The following is a 20,205-nucleotide window of genomic DNA, read 5'->3' on the forward strand; positions in this document are numbered from 1 at the left end:
TAAGATGTTTATTTGCATACATATACATTCCCATAAACATACAGTATACATATGCAGGCCATAGTGAAAGGAGACGATTGTTAGGCGTTAAATTAAGATACTTGGAGACTTTCCTGTTGTATTCTTATGTCATTTGAGGCTAGGGTGTCCTACTGAGAAGGAAGAACATGCAATGATGCTCCTTAACAGAACTTAGTTTCTTTTTAGCCTCCAGTTTACTTCCTATTTTGACCTTCTTATAGGCGAGTCTTTTGTCACAAATTTGCTAGAAGAATTTTTTAGATATTTTGGGAACATTATATTTAACTTGAGAATCATCTAAGAATTTTCAACCTTCAATTTGAGGAACAAATATTGATTTTTCTTAGAATATTTAGAATGATTAAATTAATGATAATTAGAGATGGAATTAGACAGAGTTAAGATTCTTATTTGCCATTTATTATGCTTTGATTGATTAACATAACTGACACAATTCATTTCATGTTTACATTGCAACTGGTTTATTTATTAAATTTTAACCATTCCCTGTATAAAATATATTTAATTTCATGTTTTTGTTGTTTTATGACTCATTATCATCTGCCTATAGTTTTGACTCATTATTATTTTGCTGATTATTTTGCCTTTTCGTGTTTTGATTCTCTCTTCCTCCATATGTTCACCAGAGCAAATTAATATAACAGGAATAAAGAACACATTTTCAATGATGTGAGAAATGGGGTAAGGCAGCATTATATTCTAAACTGATTATTTTTAGAATAAAAGGGGTCTAAATATTCACACCCAACTCTCTTTGTTCAAGTATAAAAATATATCCCTATATTGTGAATTTGTGAATCCTACAAATAGGATGAATCTTTGAAAAGGTAAAGTTTTGTCCTTTCCAATCATGTCTGACTAGAGACCAGTGCTTATCTCCATTTCTTAGCCAAGGGAACCAGCATTGTCCAAAACATTTCCATGGTCATGTAGCCAGGATGTCTATATGCTGAGACACACAGAACAGTTATCTTCCCACTGAAGTGGTACCTATTTATCTACCTGCATTTCTATGCTTTCGACCGGCCAGCTGGGCAAAAACTGGGCAAGTAGCAGGAGCTCACCCTATCATGCATCACTTGGTCTTGAATCCAGGCTGTCAGCTTTCCAGCTAATAAGCTCAATGTCTTTAACTGCTAATCATAGAAAATGTTGTATAAATTTTGGGAATAACAGTGGAGTAAAGAAACTTTTTTTCCAATTTATATAGATAGCTCCAGTCATCATGATAACAGAATAATAGAATAATAGAATAGAATAGAGTGAAAGGGACTTCAGAGATCCTCTAGTCCAAGCCCGTTCAGCCAATCCTATACCATTCCATACAAGTGGTTGTCTTCTTAAAAGCCTCCATTGTTGGAGCACTCACAATTTCTGAAGGAAAGCCGTTCCACTGGGTTTATTGTTTTCACTGTCAGGAAATCTCTCTTAGTTTTAGGTTGCTCCTCTCCTTGATTAGTTTCCATCAATTCCTTCTTGTCCTGCCTTCAGGTGCTTTGGAAAATAGGTCAATGCTCTCTTCTTTGTGGCAGCCCATCTAATATTGGAACACTGTTATGTTGCTTATGTAAACATATTATTTACATAGAACACACTGTTATCATGTACATTACAAAGAAAATGTGATGACTCGAGGTGTGGCACGGAAGCAACACAGCCAGATAACAGGTCTAACTCCCTTTTATTGCTCCAACTTTGCCCCCCAACATCCCCACATTTACCACAAGTCCTGGAGCCAAGCTCTCACATGCACCTTCAACAGCCTCTGACTGCAAGTAATCCAGTAAGCAAGGTGAGCAAAGCAGTAACCAAGGCCAGAAGTCCTGTAAGCAAGGTGAGCAAAGCAGTAACCAAGGCCAGAAGTCCGGTAAGCAAGGTTAACAAAGCAGTAACCAAGGCCAGAAGTCCAGTGAGGTAGGCAAACCGGGCAAGGCATACAAGACAGAGCACAGTAATATCCAGATGTCGGCAAGTGCACACAAGGCTCCGCAGATTCAACACTTGTTCCCGACAAATGACCCTCCCCACAGTGTCTCCTTAAGTCTCCGTCCCTAGGTGTGCCTTGTGAGAAGGGCCTAGCACTCTCCTCCTGAGTAGCTGGCTCAGTCTGTGCTGTTCTTGCTTTCTTTCTTCTTTCCATACTCGAGGATCAGGAGGGGGTGGTCCTTGCTCCTCGACTGAGCTCTGTCTCTCCTGCTCACTGACTATCCTCTCTTGGTTCTCCTGCCCCTGTTCCTCCCTGCTACAAGCCGTTCTAATCCTGAAAAGCCCTGGCCTGACTGGCTCTGCCCTTCCCCATTTTCCTCTGAAGCCAACGAAGTCTCCCCCTTGCTCTCTGTCGTCTCCAGTTCCGGCTCGTTTTCCCACAGATTCAGGCTCCGATGGGGGCATGACAGAAAAATAGTTGTTAGCTTTAGGTTTATTTTGTCTCCACTCATAGAAAACTATTTTCTCTTTTTGGGATATTATTTTGATTAGGCAGGAGACGGCCAAAATATTAATTTATCTGGGTTTTAGAAAGATGTATTTCTTAACTATAGATAAAACAGATTCACTCAAAGTTCTTGTGATATTAAAGGCTGATATCTAGTGGAAAGCTGTATAATGTTAATAATTTAGGGTAATTTAGGATTTGGGCTCAAGTACTGATAATAGATGGGAAAGGAATCATGGAAATAGTTTCTCCTTAAAACTTTATTTTATGGCTGTTTGACTGCAGGAAAATGGGGGATTTTTTTTCCTTTTTCCTCATTTTTACAACATTTTGTCATTGCTCATTTTCTCTCATTCTTTTATATTTTCTTGACACAAATAAAAAAAAATGTTTCAAATTGAATTCAGATCTCATAATTAAAAAAGAACTGAATTCCATATTTTTATTTTTGTTATGGAGGGAATCAAAATGGTTAATATGAACTTGACTTGAATTGTTCACATGTATTTTTCAAGAGAATGAAGCAAAGTGCTATGGCATAAGAAGGCCCATAATTCTACTTGCCTTTGGCAGAGATTTTTCTTGTAGAAGTTCAATGTAAAGTAAGAATTATTTGTGAAATGTTAAATCCTAATCTATGAAAATCTCCAACCTGTCTTTCTATTCTTAAATAGGATAGTATTTTTAGAAGATTATTCTAGACTTTATAAAGAGTAGCATGGTGGTCTAGTTCTGGAGACACTTGCCTTTCACTCAGAAGGTTGAGAGTTCAAATCCTAGGTAGCAGCAGATATTTCTCTTCTAGGGCACAAAAACAAAAAATCTGCTGCATCCGACCAGTAAACTCAGCTCCACCCAGTTGCCCAGGGAATTACAAGGTTGTAAAAAGGGAGATTTTTTTTATTCTAGGCTTAGTTTTTATATCTAGACTTTGTATAATTATGGGGAAAATAGAAAAAGGCAGAAGAGGGTGGTGGGGAAAAAAAGAATAGGTAACTGAGATTAGAGAAGGAACTTCAGCAAAATGTAGTTCATGATCAGTTTTACTGGATGTGGTATAGGGAGAACTGCAGCCTCCTTATGAATGAGCCAGAATAACAGGGAATGAAGGCAGCTTTAGTGACTGGTGAGTGTAAACGGTTACTCTGACAATGCAGAAAGAGAGGAGAAGGAAGAAAGAGAGGATGAATTCCAGCAGCTGGCAGAAAAGAGAACTACAGTAGTGTCATTGCTGCTGGACTATCCTTACTAGGTTTCTGCAAACAAAGTCCCTCACCTTTTTATGGCTTGGCCTGGAATCAAATTACTGCCCAGGAAAATGAGGAGGGAAGAAAGGGTGCCAGAGACTACACAAGGAGGGTGCTGCTTACACACCCACCACTGATAGTAGACATTTTTGTGACAAGATGGAAAAAAACCCAGCCTCAAACCTGTTGTCCAAACCACTTACCTCTTGGCTAGGCATTTTATTTTGAACATGACCTTGAATTTTTCATTTGAAAGGCTGCAAACAGTCTGCTTTTGTTTTCAGACCCTTCCCCTGACTGCTCAATTCAAGGACCTGGGAAGAATAAACATAACCGGGTTCTCTCTAACTTTGGAGAAACCAGCCTTTGCTTGCTCTTATACACACAAACCTGCTTCGTAACTCTCTGTTTACATCGTCATGGTCCTATTCAAGAATGGCTAGGATAGGAAGAGGATTTTCAGCAGTAGAAGGAAAATTTAGGCATATTGAGTCAAGCTAGCGGAGAAAGGAAGATAGAGATGCAGGAAGGAACTGCTAGATCCCTGCAGTTTAAAGCTATCTACCCAGAGGAGCACTTGAGGATACACTAAGTACTGGGACAATCCCAATAAGAGAACTAGAACAACTGAATGGGAACAGGAAAGATTTGAGTTGGGAGATTAGGAGAAAGACAGATTTCGGAAAGTACTGGGTCGAAGCCCTTGAATGGCATCATTTTTACCCATTTATTTATATAAGATTAAAAAATACTTTGTTAGCTTTTATCAATGGCTAGAGAATAAAGCATGGAAATGAAGTATGAAACATGAAATAAATGTAACAATAAAATATATGAAGCGATTTTTTATGGGAGATAAGCCATTGTTAAACAATTGTTAAATAAGAATAATAGCATAAAGGGATATAATAAATTGTCAAATAAGAGAAATTAAATAACCTATAAATTTTGGATATGGGATTAAGCACAAAATAATTGTAACCGATCGACACACTTTCTGTACTTGTAATGGATGATGGTTGTTTTATGTTTTGTTTTGTTTTAAAATATATATTTTTTTAAAAAAAGAATACTTTGTTAGCAATAAAGATGTGCATTTGGAACTCTTTTGGTGATAATGTTTTAATAGCATACATATCTATGGGTACCCATCAGTCACAATGAGGTGGCTTCAACTGAAATTCCGAATATCACTTTAAGAGAATTTGGACATATGTCTGGAAAGGAATTGTTATACACCTTTTTTTATGTATTATCAGCCAGAAAGCATATTTCATGCCTTTTGATTGCTAATTTTTGTAACCTAACAGTTTTGAGGTGACACCAGATTCACAATATGCAAGCAGGGTTTGTTTTTTTTTGTTTTCTTAAGTGAAAACTTAATTCATTAAGTCAGTTTTGTGAATATGTGTGGGAAATGGGTAATGGATATTTTCTTTTTGTATACTGCTACAGTGTAATGATGAGATGGATTTCACAATAATAATAATAATAGTAAGTAACAGAAAGTAAAGAAAGACAAAAATGTCTGAATATTGGATGCAACAGTACTTAGAGATAGCAGAATAGTGTCAGAATATTCATGAACTGGGATAGACATGGCAACAGGTCAGCCATTGGGACTGGCTGGAATAGGACATGGTAACAAGGTCAGCCAATGTATAGGCATAGTAACTAAGTCAGCCAATGAGGGCTGTTTCGGAGCTGAAACAGCTTGGAGCCTGGGCGGGGTTTAGGCTTAGCTTAACTGCCCTGTATAGAGGAGATTCTCTTTGTCTGTGTTAAACTCTGAATCTGTCTGCAACTCTGAACTGAAAACTGTTCTCTCCTCTGCCATTGGTATTGTAAATTTACTTCATGTGTTATTATGTATATAAAGAAGTTAATGACTCCTGCTGAATCAGTTTGCCTGTGTGTGCTTTCTGGATTTGATTTTGCAACAAACTCTGACAAATAGAAGAGAAGGAATCGGAAACGCTAACAAAATGCAAAGACCTGCAAATAGAAATAGAATGACTGTGGCAAAAGAAAGCAAGGGTAATATCAGTACTAATAGGTGCCTTCAGTGCAATCCCAAAACACCTGGGACACCACTTGAAACCCATCACTATCAGCTAATTGCAAAAGGCAGCTGTATCAGGAACACCTTACATCCTGCAACAATACCTTTGACATCATCAAACAATATCTGCCTATCCTGGATCTACCTATAGCCCCCCCTTCCCCATTAACAATGTTATGCCACATTAATGGTACATAAGAAATTAGGTATAGAGACCACTCTACCTTATGAAACAACTAATCCACTGGAATGGACAGAGGCTATAATGATATGTGAGAAAGAACTTGGGAGGCTGGGCTCAGAGATCACAGAATGGTCAGCTAAGAGACAGTGGTCAATTAAGAGACAACTGGACAGTGGGTGGGGAAGAGACTTTCTAGTTTCTTGGGCTGTAAAGGAGATGGCAGGAGACATGCAAGATTTTGTTAATGTAGCTTTGTAATAAAGTAGAATTAGCTCATCTGGCCATGTTTCCTTGCTGGTCTTCCTAGTAAAGCTGACATAAATCTTGCAATCTGAAAATACAAATCTCCCCAGCTCCCCTTCTCCTTTACAGCCCAAGCAAGCAGATTCTTAATTCCCCTATGACACTTTTTTTACTATCCTTTCTGCTGCTAGTCTCCAATAGGAATATGTTAATGTTAAGGCACATAAATCTTGGTAGAGATTATTAATATCAAACCAGATCACTTCCATAGATTGTTGTTTAATCTCCAATGCAAGCTATGAAGCGTCATGTTAAATTGTTAGTGCTTTTTTATATATAATAGGATTTCTTTTCATTATAAAGAATTATGGGTGATAAAATGGAAAAAAGAGTGTGGTCCAGGGGTGCTATTCAGCAGGTTCTGACAGGTTCTGGAGAACTGGTAGCGGAAATTTTGAGTAGTTCGGAGAACTGGCAAATACCACCTCTGGCTGCCCCAGAGTGGGGAGGGAAGGGAGATTTTGCAATATCCTTCCCCCAGGAGTGGGGAGGAAATGGGGATTTTGCAGTATCCTTCCCCTGGATTGGGGTGGGAATGGAGATTTTGCAGTATCCTTCCCCTGGAGTGGGGAGGGAATGGGGATTTTTCAGTATCCTTTGCCTGGAGTGGGGTGGGAATGGGGATTTTTCAGTATCCTTTGCCTGGAGTGGGGTGGGAATGGGGATTTTGCAGTATCCTTTCTCTGCCATGCCCACCAAGCCATGCCCACCAAGCCACACCATGCCCACCAAGCCACACCCACAGAACTGGTAGTAAAAAAAGTTGAATTCCACTACTGGTGTGGTCACCGGAAATGGAGAAAAAATAGGTGGCTAGAAGACTGAAGACAGAATTGGAAATGCAATACTAAATTTGATAGATAAAAAAATTTGGGTAATAATTTCAGCTTAGGTTTATGAACAAGAAAATTGTCAGAATCATTACATGAGTTAGCCCAAGGACTTTGGACTACGACTATTTTTTTTAATGGAAGAACAAATGCTCAATAGCTCAATTAATCTGATTAGCCCATATGAAATCTGGGGAATAATGCATCTTGGGGCAAAAAGCAAATAATTGCTACAATAAGTAATATATTTATGAGACTGGCACAAGATCATATCCCTACTGCAATGTTAAAGCAGATGAAATAAACATTTACGAGCCTGTTCCTCTGTGCACTTGGAAATTCAATTATAAATGTAAATTCATAGGAAATACACATTTGGGTAATACAAAATGGACAGAAAGCTTTGAGAAATATTATGATATTCAGTTTGTTATTTAGTACGCTTTGATTAGTTTGTGTTCTTACAATCTTTTAGAATTGTTAGTTGGAATTAGTTGAATCCTAAATAGGAAATATTTTGTTGTTTTCTGAATCAAAGTAGAATAGTCTCCAAAGTTACCAGAATTTAATTTGAATATCTGGTAGTTCTGAGGATTGCAGAATGGCAGTTAGTCTGATTACAAAATAATTACTATTTTGTGAACGGATCTGAACACAGAAGAAGTAGAGCATGTTGCAACATCTTTTTGGATTGATTGTTAATCCATGATTTACAAGTTCCCTTCACTTCAGAAAAGATCTGAACTGGAGAAAGATATCAAGACACTGCACCACTTTGCCTTGCAGAAATCTTCACTACTGTTTTCATCTAAGAACTAAGTGATCATGTGCCAAAGCAAGTTCTGAAGAAGCTCTGAGCAATCATGTGACAAATTAGCTAAAGAATAGTGACAGAAATATCTCTCTCTCAGGCTTACTGGCAAAAACTAGGTAATTAGGCAAAGCATCACAGAAAACATAGGATAAAGTCAAGAAAAGCCTTCCTTCCTTCCTTCCTTCCTTCCTTCCTTCCTTCCTTCCTTCCTTCCTTCCTTCCCTCCCTCCCTCCCTCTCTCTCTCTCTTACATTTATTATAGCTACCCATAAATTACATTTATTATGGCTACCCATATGACACTTTAGTGAGATGTTGATGCTGGATGATCAGCCATTTAGTCTGTGAGAAATTATCAGATTCAGATGCAGATGAACCCTCAAATTTTAACAGGATGGTAATGTCCTGTCCTGAATAGCTAGAAAAAAAAGGTATTGTATCATATCATCTACTAGAAGGTTTATTTGCAAATATGTTCTTTTGTTATTTGAGCATATTAGACTCAAATTCTGATGGTATTCTCCTCCATCATCTTCATCACTACCCTGAAACCCTTTACATACAGTGACTGAAAAAATTCAAGTCTTTATAGGAATGCAGTCTAAATCACATGTAAGATGCTTTCCCTCTTTATTCATCTCACACTTAAAATACTTCCAGATATTACCCACAGTTTAAAAATTGTCTTTGTGACCTTCTTTATAATATATTTTTATACAATATCTATGTCTTTAGTAATTTACCAGATTCATCCATCCTCGGGGATATTTAATTATTTACAAATCAATCCCTGTTTCACTCAAACTCTGATATTTATTCTTCTGAAATTCAGTAAGTCTTTATCTTTGGGACAACTCAAAATGTCTACTCTTTTTACAGAAACTGCTCCCTAAATAATACAATAATTTGTTTGGAGACTTCTGCAGCGTCTTAATCAAATTGATAAACTTATTAGAGTGTTCCATATTGTCCAGATATATTTTGGAGGCTTTGTTACCATTAAAATACACTATCATATACACATCATTATTTTATTTTGTGATATTTTATTCAATTTCTATAGCCACCTATGTTAAGGAAGTGACATGCAAACAATCATATTACAATTAAAAACAGTTACAATATAATATAAAGTAAACACATAAGGTAGCCGAGAAAAAATGTCACCATAGCTGTCAGCATATACAGGAAATTGGAAACAGGGCCCTTTGCACCCATGCTCAAGTTGGGGCACAAAGCCAGATTTTCAAGGATTTATGAAAGACCAGTATGGCCAGCAACATCCTCAACTCTGAGGGGAGAATGTTCCAGAGAGCATAGCTATGGCAGAGAGGCAAATTTCCTGCCAGTTGACTTTCTTTGGCTGATGGGACTGTAATGTGCCCAATCTGTCAGACCAAATTCTATGGGTAGAAACCACTGGAAGAAGATGGTCCCTTAAATAACCCAGCCCTAAACCATGAAGGGCTTTAGAGGTGACAACCAGATCTTATATTGCATGTGGAAACATACAGGCAACCAATGCAGCTCATATAGTAGAGGCGTAACAAATATCAAATATTTGACACCATGTACTACCCATGCTGTTGTATGTGGTGTGTAACACTGTAAACTTTTTGGGATATCCTTTAAAGACACAGAATACAAAATTTGTAATTTGCAGAATACAGAAGATATAATTCTGGATTGGTGGAAGCAAAATGGAAGAAAACAAACTTGGAAACAGTAATTTACTGAAGTATACATTTAATATACACAAAAGACTTTTTTCCCAATAAATAAAATGGTTTAACTTACCAAAATATAGTCGTTCCTTGTTTGTCTCATTTGTACTTTCTGATATATCTTTCTAAATTTGAGTTTACAGGCTTATCAGATAACGGATCTTCATGTTCTCCTTCTGATTGAACTTGACAAAAAAGTTAAAAACCGTAACATAAATAACTGCTAATAAAGTACTGATAAAACTGCTAGATACACACTAAGAAAAGCAGAAAGGAAGTCTCCGTTTCTTGATTCTTTGCTTTCTTTTACTAACCAGGAGGTCTGATTATTTCTAGAAGCCATAAAGTTTCTCTTTCAAAAATTAAGTACAAAGTACATGGTGAGTAAATACGACGTGGCATGCCTCAGTCCAGTATGCATTACTTAAATCTGGTAATATTTAGCAATTATTAAATATGATCTTTGAAAGCAATTAGTATATTAAGAGCTGTTTTAAAAAGGAATAGATGCCTTTTTAATAATTAAATTATGTTTCTGACTATTGTATCATCCATTTTATACCTGGTTTGCTTTCTTTGGAGACAAATATATTTTTAAAAGACAAATATTCTTAACATTCTTTTTTTTTTTCAAAATATTTTTTATTTTTTTCCAACATAAAACATAAAATATATCTCTTTCAAGAGCGAAGTCTCGATCCGATCATAGATAGGTATAATCACTTAAATTTTAAAAAGCTCCATTCACAATTTTCCATTACATATTTTAAAATTAAAAATCAAAATATAAAAGTTTTTAAACATGAATTCTAATATCTTGATCAGAACCATTCTATTATATCACCACCAATTTAATTTCCAAGTAGAAATTTAATTCATTATTATGCCCATTTATAAATTCAATTATATCTGGTTCTTTCCCAAGCTCCCTTCATTACACCTTTTAACATCAATATCAAAACATACATCTTTTTTTAAAAAAAAAATATTCTAATCTCTTGATCTGATTATTTACCTTACAATCTTTCACCACACATCTTAATTTCAAATTAACTACAGCTCTATTTTTTATTTCAATTTATAAATCAAAGTTTTATCCATATTTCTTAATCTCTAGACCCCTTCATCAAATCTTTAAATCTTAAACTTTATCAATTTACCTTTAATTTTACATATTACACAAATTTATTTCAAAATCCATATCCTCCTCCATATCTCCTCCTGTTGTTTGGCTGATTTCCAGCATATTATTATTTGGCTGATTTCCAGCATATTCTCCTCCATACCTCCAACTTTTGTTTGGCTGATTTCCAGCATATTATTATTTGGCTGATTTCCAGCATATTCTCCTCCATACCTCCAACTTTTGTTTGGCTGATTTCCAGCATGTTTTATTTTGGCTGATTTCCAGCATATTCTTAACATTCTTTTCCTTCCCAAAGATGACTATTTGTATGCATATTCATCTCAGGTACATTAGTGATTAACAGAGACATGTAAATATCAGTCACCACTTTTGGGGAAAAGAAGAATCTTGGTAGATGTATATACAGTTGTTGTCATTTAGAATCACTACATTTTCTTGAGATATTTGTGATTTAGAATAGAATAGAATAACAGAGTTGGAAGGGATCTTGGAGATCTTCCAGTCCAACCCTCTGCTTAGGCAGGAAACCCTATACCACTTGAGACAAATGGTTATCCAACCTCTTCTTAAAAACTTCCAGTGTTGGAGCATTCACAACTTCTGGAGGCAAGGTGTTCCACTGATTAATTGTTCTAACTGTCAGGAAATTTTTCCTTAGTTCTAAATTGCTTCTCTCCTTGATTAGTTTCCACCCATTGCTTCTTGTCTTGCCCTCAGGTGCTTTGGAGAATAGCTTGACTCCCTCTTCTTTGTGGCAGCCCCTGAGATATTGGAACACTGCTATCATGTCTCCTCTAGTCCTTCTTTTCATTAAACTAGACATACCGAGTTCCTGCAACCGTTCTTCATATGTTTTAGCCTCCAGTCCCCTAATCATCTTTGTTGCTCATCTCTGCACTCTTTCTAGAGTCTCCACATCTTTTTTACATCGTGGTGACCAAAATGAATGCAGTATTCCAAGTGTGTGATTTAAAAAGAACCTGAGAAAAGATGAAAGCAAAGGAGAGCAAAATAGCTGAATACCAAAGTCAGCATTCTGAGCATTGAAGTTTATAACAGAGATATTAATTCCAATCACATTTTGGAACCACCAGAACAGAAATGGCTACATATGTGTGTCTCTGTGTGTATACAGTGTGTGTGTGTACAATGTGTATGTGTGTACACACACACACAGAGGTAGTCCTCAACTTACGACCACAATTGAGCCTACAATTTCTGTTGCTAAGTGGAAAGACATTTAAGTGAATTTTGTTCCATTTTTATGATCTTTCTTGTAACAGATGTTAAGTGAATCACTGCAGTTGTTAACTTAGTGACAAAGTTGTTAACTGAATATGGCTTCCCCATTGACTTTGATTGTCAGAAACTCGTAAAAGGTGATGACATGACCCTGGGACATTGCAAGCATCATAAATATGAACCAATTACCAAGAATCTGAATTTTGATCATGTGACTATGGGAATATTGCTATAGTCATAAATATGAAAAATGGTCATAAATAATTTTCTACTCATCTGATATCATCCATTGTTTAACATCTATAGCAGGCTGGAGTATTCTGGGAGTTGAAGTCCACCCATCTTCAAGCTACCAAGGTTGAGAAACACTGATCTTTAGCTTTGAGTTCTAATATGCATCACATAATTATCTCTCCCTCAATCCGTGACATTTGATTGCATTGATCTGCTGTATTATTTGTAATAATATGCCAGTTTGACTTTTTATACAAGAGTATCATATTAAATGATGATTGTCATATGTTTAAAAATATTATGCAATTTGGCAGTTCAAATCTCACCAGGCTCAAGGTTGAAACAGCCTTCCATCCTTCCAAGAGGGATAAAATGAGGACATAGATTGTTGGGGGCAATAGGCTGACTCTGTAAACCTCTTAGAGAGGGCTGTAAAGCACTGTGAAGCTATATATAAGTCTAAGTGCTACTGCTATAGCACTTGCCACTGTCTTATATGTCAGGGGTCTCCAACCTTGGCAACTTTATATGTCAGGGGTCTCCAACCTTGGCAACTTTAAGACTTGTGGACGTCAACTCCCAGAATTCAGCTTTGCTGGCTGAGGAACTCTGGGAGTTGAAGTCCACAAGTCTTAAAGTTGCTAAGGTTGGAGACCCCTGTTATATGTCATCAGCATAAAAGTCTATTCATATTCAACTTTCTTGGTGAGGGAGAAAATAAAATCTCACTGACATTTCATTATTTTGATATGTTCAAGGATGAAGGTCAAATATTTCCCGAAATGTACTTTTGAGAAATGTACTTTTCGCAATTCACAGAACTTCTAATGAGGAATCACTCTCTCTGTCTAAGAAAGTAAGGATCAAAATAGACAAAACCTCCACAATCTTGACATTTTGCCCATCTCCACACACACACCCATGGCCTCCCACTTTCACTTGGTAACAGAGAGGCCCTTTCTGCACTTCCTTCCTTTGTTTTGTAGATTAGAGCAGATTGGTAAAGCCAGAGTCTTTGGGGAAACTGACTGTTGCATCAACTAATCAAGAAAATATTGCATCATGGATCTTAAGATAGATCCAGACAAATCACTTCATCCTCTTGTCAGAATATGACAATAGGACATTTTTAGAAGGAAAAAAAATGGATGATAGCACTCTTTATCAAAGCTTCATTCACCTTAAAGGTAAAGGTTCCCCTCGCACATATTGTTGTGGCCCGCCAGCGGCCTGCACGGATTGTTGCTGATCCCGACGACGAGGAGGCTGGTGTGGTGTCACGCCAGCAGCCTGTGCAGCCAGCGCTCGAGTCGGACAGCGAGGAGGCTGAAGAAGATGTGGTGCCAGAGGCAGGGATTCAGCCAGGGCCTTCAGAACCTCCAGAGGCTCCTTTAAGTGCAGAGGATGAAGTAGAGGAGCCTCTTCTCAATGCACGAGCATGCAGAGCTGCCAAAAGGCAGGAATGGTTTCTCAGGAGGAGGTCTCCTCGAGAGTAAGGCTTGGGACTAATTGGCCACTCCCTTAGTCTATTTAAGAATGCACACAGCTTGTAAAAAGCTGCAGGAAACAACGTTCGTTCGTTCACTGATCTTTGAGTTTGGATTTTCTCTGCAAACAGTGCTTCTGGGCTTTCTGCCAACTCTAGTAAGACTGTATCTTATCTGTGGAATTTCTGGCAGGTTGTTAAGAACGTTTTATTAATAGCCTGCATTTGCAAAAGACTGCGTTTTGAAGTAAACTGAATTTTGTTCAGAGTTTGTGTGTGCTGCGTTCTTTGGGATCCATAGCTGGGGCAGAACACATATGTGCCAGTCGTTCCCGACTCTAGGGGGCGGTGCTCATCTCTGTTTCAAAACCAAAGAGCCAGTGCTGTCTGAAGATGTCTCCGTGGTCATGTGGCCAGCATGACTAAATGCCAAAGGTGCACAGAACGCTGTTATCTTCTCACCAAAATAAGTTAGTCCCTATTTTTCTACTTGCATTTTTTACATGCTTTTGAACTGCTAGTTTGGCAGAAGCTAGGACAAGTAACGGGAGCTCACCCTGTTATGGGGCACTAGGGATTCGAACCGCTGAACTGCTAACCTTTTGATTGACAAGCTCAGCGTCTTAGCCACTGAGCCACCACATCCCTTTTCCATTCACCTTAGAGCATCCTTATATGCGGTTTTTTTCCTTCCTTTCAAAAGTACACTTACTTACCCTATATTGCCCCAAGTACTCCTGTCTAGTTGAGCCAAAGCACTTCAGGTTGCTATAGACCATGGGTGTCAAACTTGCGGCTCCACATTGCTGTCAAATGTTGTATCGTGACATTTTCCCCCTTTGTGGAGCTGGGGTGGGCGTGGTCAGTGCGTGACACATCCAGCCCATGGGCCGTGAGTTTGACAGCCCTGCTATAGAGTAATCATGGCAGTTAATCATGATTAGCAGAGGAAGAGAGTTGCAAAGGAAGGACTGTGAATCTATTGGTTGGAAACATGCAGAAAAAGCCTTTATCCTGCAGTGGGTAGACAATGGCTAAAATGATGATGATGATAAAGATGATATTTACAGATTACCCTAGATATTTACCAGTAATGATGAAATAAACTATTATTAAAATTTTTGCATATTGTAGGTGTGATTTTATGCTGCCAGAATTTTGATTGGGTGCTTTCATTGGTAAAGTGCTTTGATTGGGTTAGCATCTAAATAGATACAGTATAAGAACAGGGACAAGACATATAAACTCTCCAGATTGCCACAAAATACATGCCAGCTGGAAGCAATACACACATTGGCATCTGAGAGATAGAAATAACTGGGCACATTTCCAGAAGCTCCTCCATGTCCAGAGTTCTAGTAGAATATAATAGTTGGGAAGGAGGGAAGACACAGAGAATTCTATGACAGCAGAAACCTTCTGATGATGCTTCCTTAACTGCCTGGGAGAAATGCTTAGTTTCTCAAAGTCTGCCTGTTTCAAAATCATTCAAAATTAAGAATAAAGCGAGTAACTTAAAATCTGTTTATTGTCTTATATTCATAAATTTGGAGCCCAAAACATCACAATGGAAAAGGATTTTTATAACCGTACACAAATAAGCTTTCTAGATTATGCAGTATAGGAACATATAGTGAGAAACTATGATATGTCTCTGTGGAATAAAAATGGTGGGTTGGAGTGTTACTGTTTGTGAAAGGGAAGATTGTTATGTATATGTATGTGTGTGTGTGTGTGTGTGTGTGTGTGTGTGTCTGTGTCTCTGTGTGTGTATGCATGCAGCGGTGGGTTTCAGAAGTGCTTACCACCGGTTCGCCATGCTTGCGCACGCTTGCTTCATGCACACATGTGCATTCCACGCATGTGCTTTGCTCATGCACGCGTCTTCAATGCATGCACCCGTCTTGAAAATTTGGCTAAATAGGATGTCTTTACACCAGGACGGGTGGCCCAACCTCAGTCGCTGCTACCAGCTCAGCCAAACTGGTCTGAACCGGCTGTATGTATGTAAATAAGTGTGTGCTTATCTGGCCCCAATCTTTACTGTATAAATTCACTCTCTGAAATCCCATTGAGTTCAGTTACACTTTCTGGCAATGTTTCAGTAGACCGAGAGGGTCCCTGCTATAGCTGGAAATTCAATGGATTAGCGGAGAAGTGACTTTTCTGTTGTTTTTTTTTTAAAAAATGGCAATGAGTGTACTATAACTTGGCTGCAATGTTCCCCACTTGCTCTGTACCTTAGAATAAAACTGCACCACAGTGTGCTACATATATTTGTCAAGAAGAACAGCTGAAGCTGAAGAAATTGCTGTAGTGTGAGTCAATTCAATATATTCCACTTTGAGGACTTGTTATCTCCCTGTACATGAAGCTGTAGATACTAATGATTGGTGTTGATTCTGCTGAACTGTAGGTCAAACAATTTACAGCTGGAGCAGTTAAGATAAAAATAAGATAAGACCCTTCCCTCCAAGGATAGCTTTAACTCTCACTAAAGCCTAGAGTGTTCTAGAATAATAAGAAAATAAATTTAAAGCCAGTTCAAATTAGCTTTTCTTTTTCAGCCACATTTAATCACATGTGCCCAGAAATAACTTGGAGAAACATTTCTATTTTAGACAGAACAGAGGTACAATTCTGATAGACCATAAGAGATCAAATAGTGATGGGTTCATAATTATAATCATAATCTTCTAGAGGCTGCTAGAATAAGTATTGCTCTTTCCTGTACCTACTACGCAAATGTATAGCAGAGAACAGTAGATTTGAATTGAGAATACAACCTGTCAATACTTAGAAAGACATTATGCAAGTTGCCATTATGACTGACTCCATCAGTTCTTTGTAGCTGTGGTTCCTGTGATCCATGAGCAATCATAATTAAAGGAAAAAGGTGCTAATGAATCATAAGGGGAAAATAAACCTATACTTTTAAATCTGATTTTTGAGTTACATTCCATATGTGCAAAAATACACCTTTAATTGTGATCATATGGCTATCATTTATAGTTATTTAATAAATGATGCAGAGTTATTGCTTTGTGATCTTATTTTAGCCATCATTAATGGATAATGACGATCATTAATGGGCAATTAAGACCAAATTCATTCTCAATTGACTCAGTATTGATGGGCTTGTGTAGTCCGGGGTGGGGGGGATGGAGTAGAAGTAAAATCATCTTTCAGCTTGTTTTATAGATCCATATGAGTTGCAAGATGTGCTATAAATAATAGGAATGATAATTTGCTACTTCGTGCTGGAAAGTGGACGAGATGACAGCTCTTTTTTTAAAAAAATCCTTTGATAATTGTGTAGAAAGAATTGCTGCAGGTATACTTTTTAGAACATACTATGCAAGCCAGTGGTGGGTTCCTCCCGGTTCGGCCTGATTCGGCTGTTCCGGTAGCGGTGACGATATGACGTCACCGAACTGGTTCTCTTTGTTCGGGAGCTGGGCCCTCCCGCCCCCCTCCCACATTATTCTTACCTTTTATATGGCCCCGCCCCCAATCTATTCGTTGCCTCCCGAGTCCCAGCTGATCGGCTAGAAGGAAAAAAAAACGTTTAAACTCTTGCCACAGGGCTTCAAAGGGCCACCCTACAGCTGATCAGTGTTAAAAGGCAGTGTGGTGGTAGACCAGTGCGCTTGAAAAACAAATGGGTAGGCCGGTGCCTCTAAAAACAAATGGGTAGATCAGAACGCTCCAAGAACAAATGGGTAGACCGGTACAGCTCTGCAAGCAGTTAAAAGCCTGGTAGACCAGTACCTCTGCTAAATCCTAAAGAATTGTCACATGACCATCAAACCACGCCCACAAAATAAGCCACGCCCACAGAACCGGTAGTAAAAAAATTTAGAACCCACCCTGATGCAATATTGGTCTTTCTGCATAACAGTATATATCACGCTAGTCATAATATGGTTTGTTTGGTTTTGGTTAATGGTGTAACCATACTCAATATGGTGTAGAATTATGCATCATTTAATAACCAGCTGGTTGGCTTTTTCAACAAACCATACTTAAATCTGGGTTAACGTGATAAGCTCTAGTGGAGAAAAAAAAAACGCATTGTCATTTTATAACAGGCCTTCCTAGCGAAGCCTCAATCCAAAATAGCAGCTTTGAAAAGGAGAGTTACTGGCTTAAATGGCATTGCACAAATTTGTAGACGATGTAAACAGATGTAAAATAATAAAAATTAAAGGTCATAGTTATCCTAGCCCAGTGGTCCCTCTGAGCCTTCAAATATTACCCTTTTTCTCTCTCTTCTACATGCAAAGGTGGGCTGCTGGGGGTTCGCAGGGGTTCGGGAGGACCTCTACCTAAGATTCTGTGCAGTTCGGAGAAACCCCAAATCCCACTCCCGCCCACTCTGACCCCTCCCCTCCCAGGAGTTCCCACGCAGCCTGTTTTGGATGCAGGTAAGTGCAGGGTGTGCATGGAGGCTTGGGGAGGGTGAAAAACCAGAACCCAGGGAGGGCAAAAAGGCCCCCATGCCATGGTGCAGGAGGCCGACTAGGCCACGCCCACCATGGCCATGCCCACCCAGCAACCGGGCAGAGAACTCCTTGTTAAAATTTTTGAAGCTCACCCTGTCTACAAGTCACTTTAATAATAAAACGTAAAGATTCCTATGTAAGATGTTGGTATTTCTGTCTTGTGCATCTCCATCAATCTGTGTACTGTGCTTCAGAATGCAAGGCACAATCCTCATTCTTACTATCCTCTTTCAGAGCTTTGATGTTATACGTAATGTACAATTTATGAAGCATCTGTGAACACCTAAGTCCCTGCCAAGAAAGCATTTTACAGTTTCTTTGTGTAGATAATGTAGCATTTATTTAGCATATTTAACATGCACAGACTTTATGTGTAATAACTGGTACTATATCTTTCCTATATAGTTTCAAAGACACAGATCTCTTTAAAAAAAAGGGGGAAAAAAACCCCATTCCTTCCTTCCTTGGCTAGCGGATACATCATCCACTAACTACTTTAAAAATCTCCTACTTGAATTTTAGAAAGTTTTAGTTGAGGTTTTCATGAAAGAATTATGCGGGGCAAGGAAATGGAAGTCCAGAGACTGAAAATCAGCAATAACCTTTTTAGCATTTTTATTTATTGTATTTATATGCAGTATTGTGATAATCTATAGATTCTTTATGGTTGACATCAGTGGCAGGTTTCAAAATTTTTTACTACCAGTTCTGTGGGTGTGGCTTGGTGGGCATGGCATGGCTTGGTGGGCGTGGCTTGATGGGCATGGCATGGGAAGGATACTGTAAAATCTCCATTCCCACCTCACTCCAAGGGAAGGATACTGTAAAATCTCCATTCCCTCCCCAATCCAGGGGAAGGTTACTGCAAAATCCCCATTTCCTCCCGATCAGCTGGAACTTGGGAGGCAGAGAATAGATGGGGGCGGGGCCAGTCAGAATTTTTACTACCTGTTCTCTGAACTACTCAAAATTTCTGCTACCAGTTCTCCAGAATGCATCGTGTGCTATTCAGGCCTCAAATGTCCTCCAGAACAACATGATTTTCACCACTTTCTAAAAGGCTAATAAGAAAGAAGTTAACCTGGGCTCTGCTGGAGTAACTAAGGCCGTGATGGCGAACCTATGGCACGCGTGCCACAAGTGGCAAGTGGAGCAATTTCTGCGGGCACGCGAGCCATTGCCCTAGCTCAGCTCCAGTGTGCATACGTGCGCCAGTCAGCTGATTTTCAGCTGGCCCTGTCCATGCTGCCCCTCCCCTCCCAGGAGTCTCCACTCGGCGCCTTTTGGATGCCAGGTAAGTACAGGGCTCACGCGGAGATTTTGGGAGGATGTTTTTGACTTCAGGAGTGGCTCAGAGGGGTGGGGAGGCTGTTTTCACTCTCCCCAGGCTCCAAGAAAGCCTCTGGAGCCTGAGGAGGGTGAAAAATAGGCCTACTGGGTCCACCAGAAGTCAGGAAACGGGCCATTTCTGGCCTCTGGAGGTCCTCCGTGGGGGCAGAGGGGGGCGTTTTCACCCTCCCGAGAGACTCCAAGAAAGCCTCTGGAGCCTGGGGAGGGTGAACAATGGCCTTCCGGGCCCACCAGAAAAACGGGTCATTTTCGGCCTCCGGAGGCTTCAGGGAGGCCTGCTAGGCCCAAAACGGGGCACAGGATCATCATGCGCGCATGCACGGGAGGGGAGGGGGAGGTTGTTTGCGTGTGCATGCTCAGGAGGTTGGGGTATGGGGGGGCATTGAATTATGGGTGTGGGCACGCACATGCGCAACCCTCCCACATTCTCCCTGCTTTTGGCACAGGACGGCAAAAAGGTTAGCCATCACTGAACTAAGCTCTATTGACTGTCAGCTGCTACCGAACCTGGTTTGCCAAAAGATGTGCCTGTGCTACAAACATCAGATAAGCCAGACAGGTCACTGCTATGTGGAAATGGTAAGATTTAGTTGCCAAGCCA

The sequence above is a fragment of the Pituophis catenifer genome, unplaced genomic scaffold, assembly GCF_029215685.1.
Source record: "Pituophis catenifer annectens isolate HBS135680 unplaced genomic scaffold, rPitCat1.0.hap2 SCAF_8, whole genome shotgun sequence".
Taxonomy (NCBI): Eukaryota; Metazoa; Chordata; class Lepidosauria; order Squamata; family Colubridae; genus Pituophis; species Pituophis catenifer.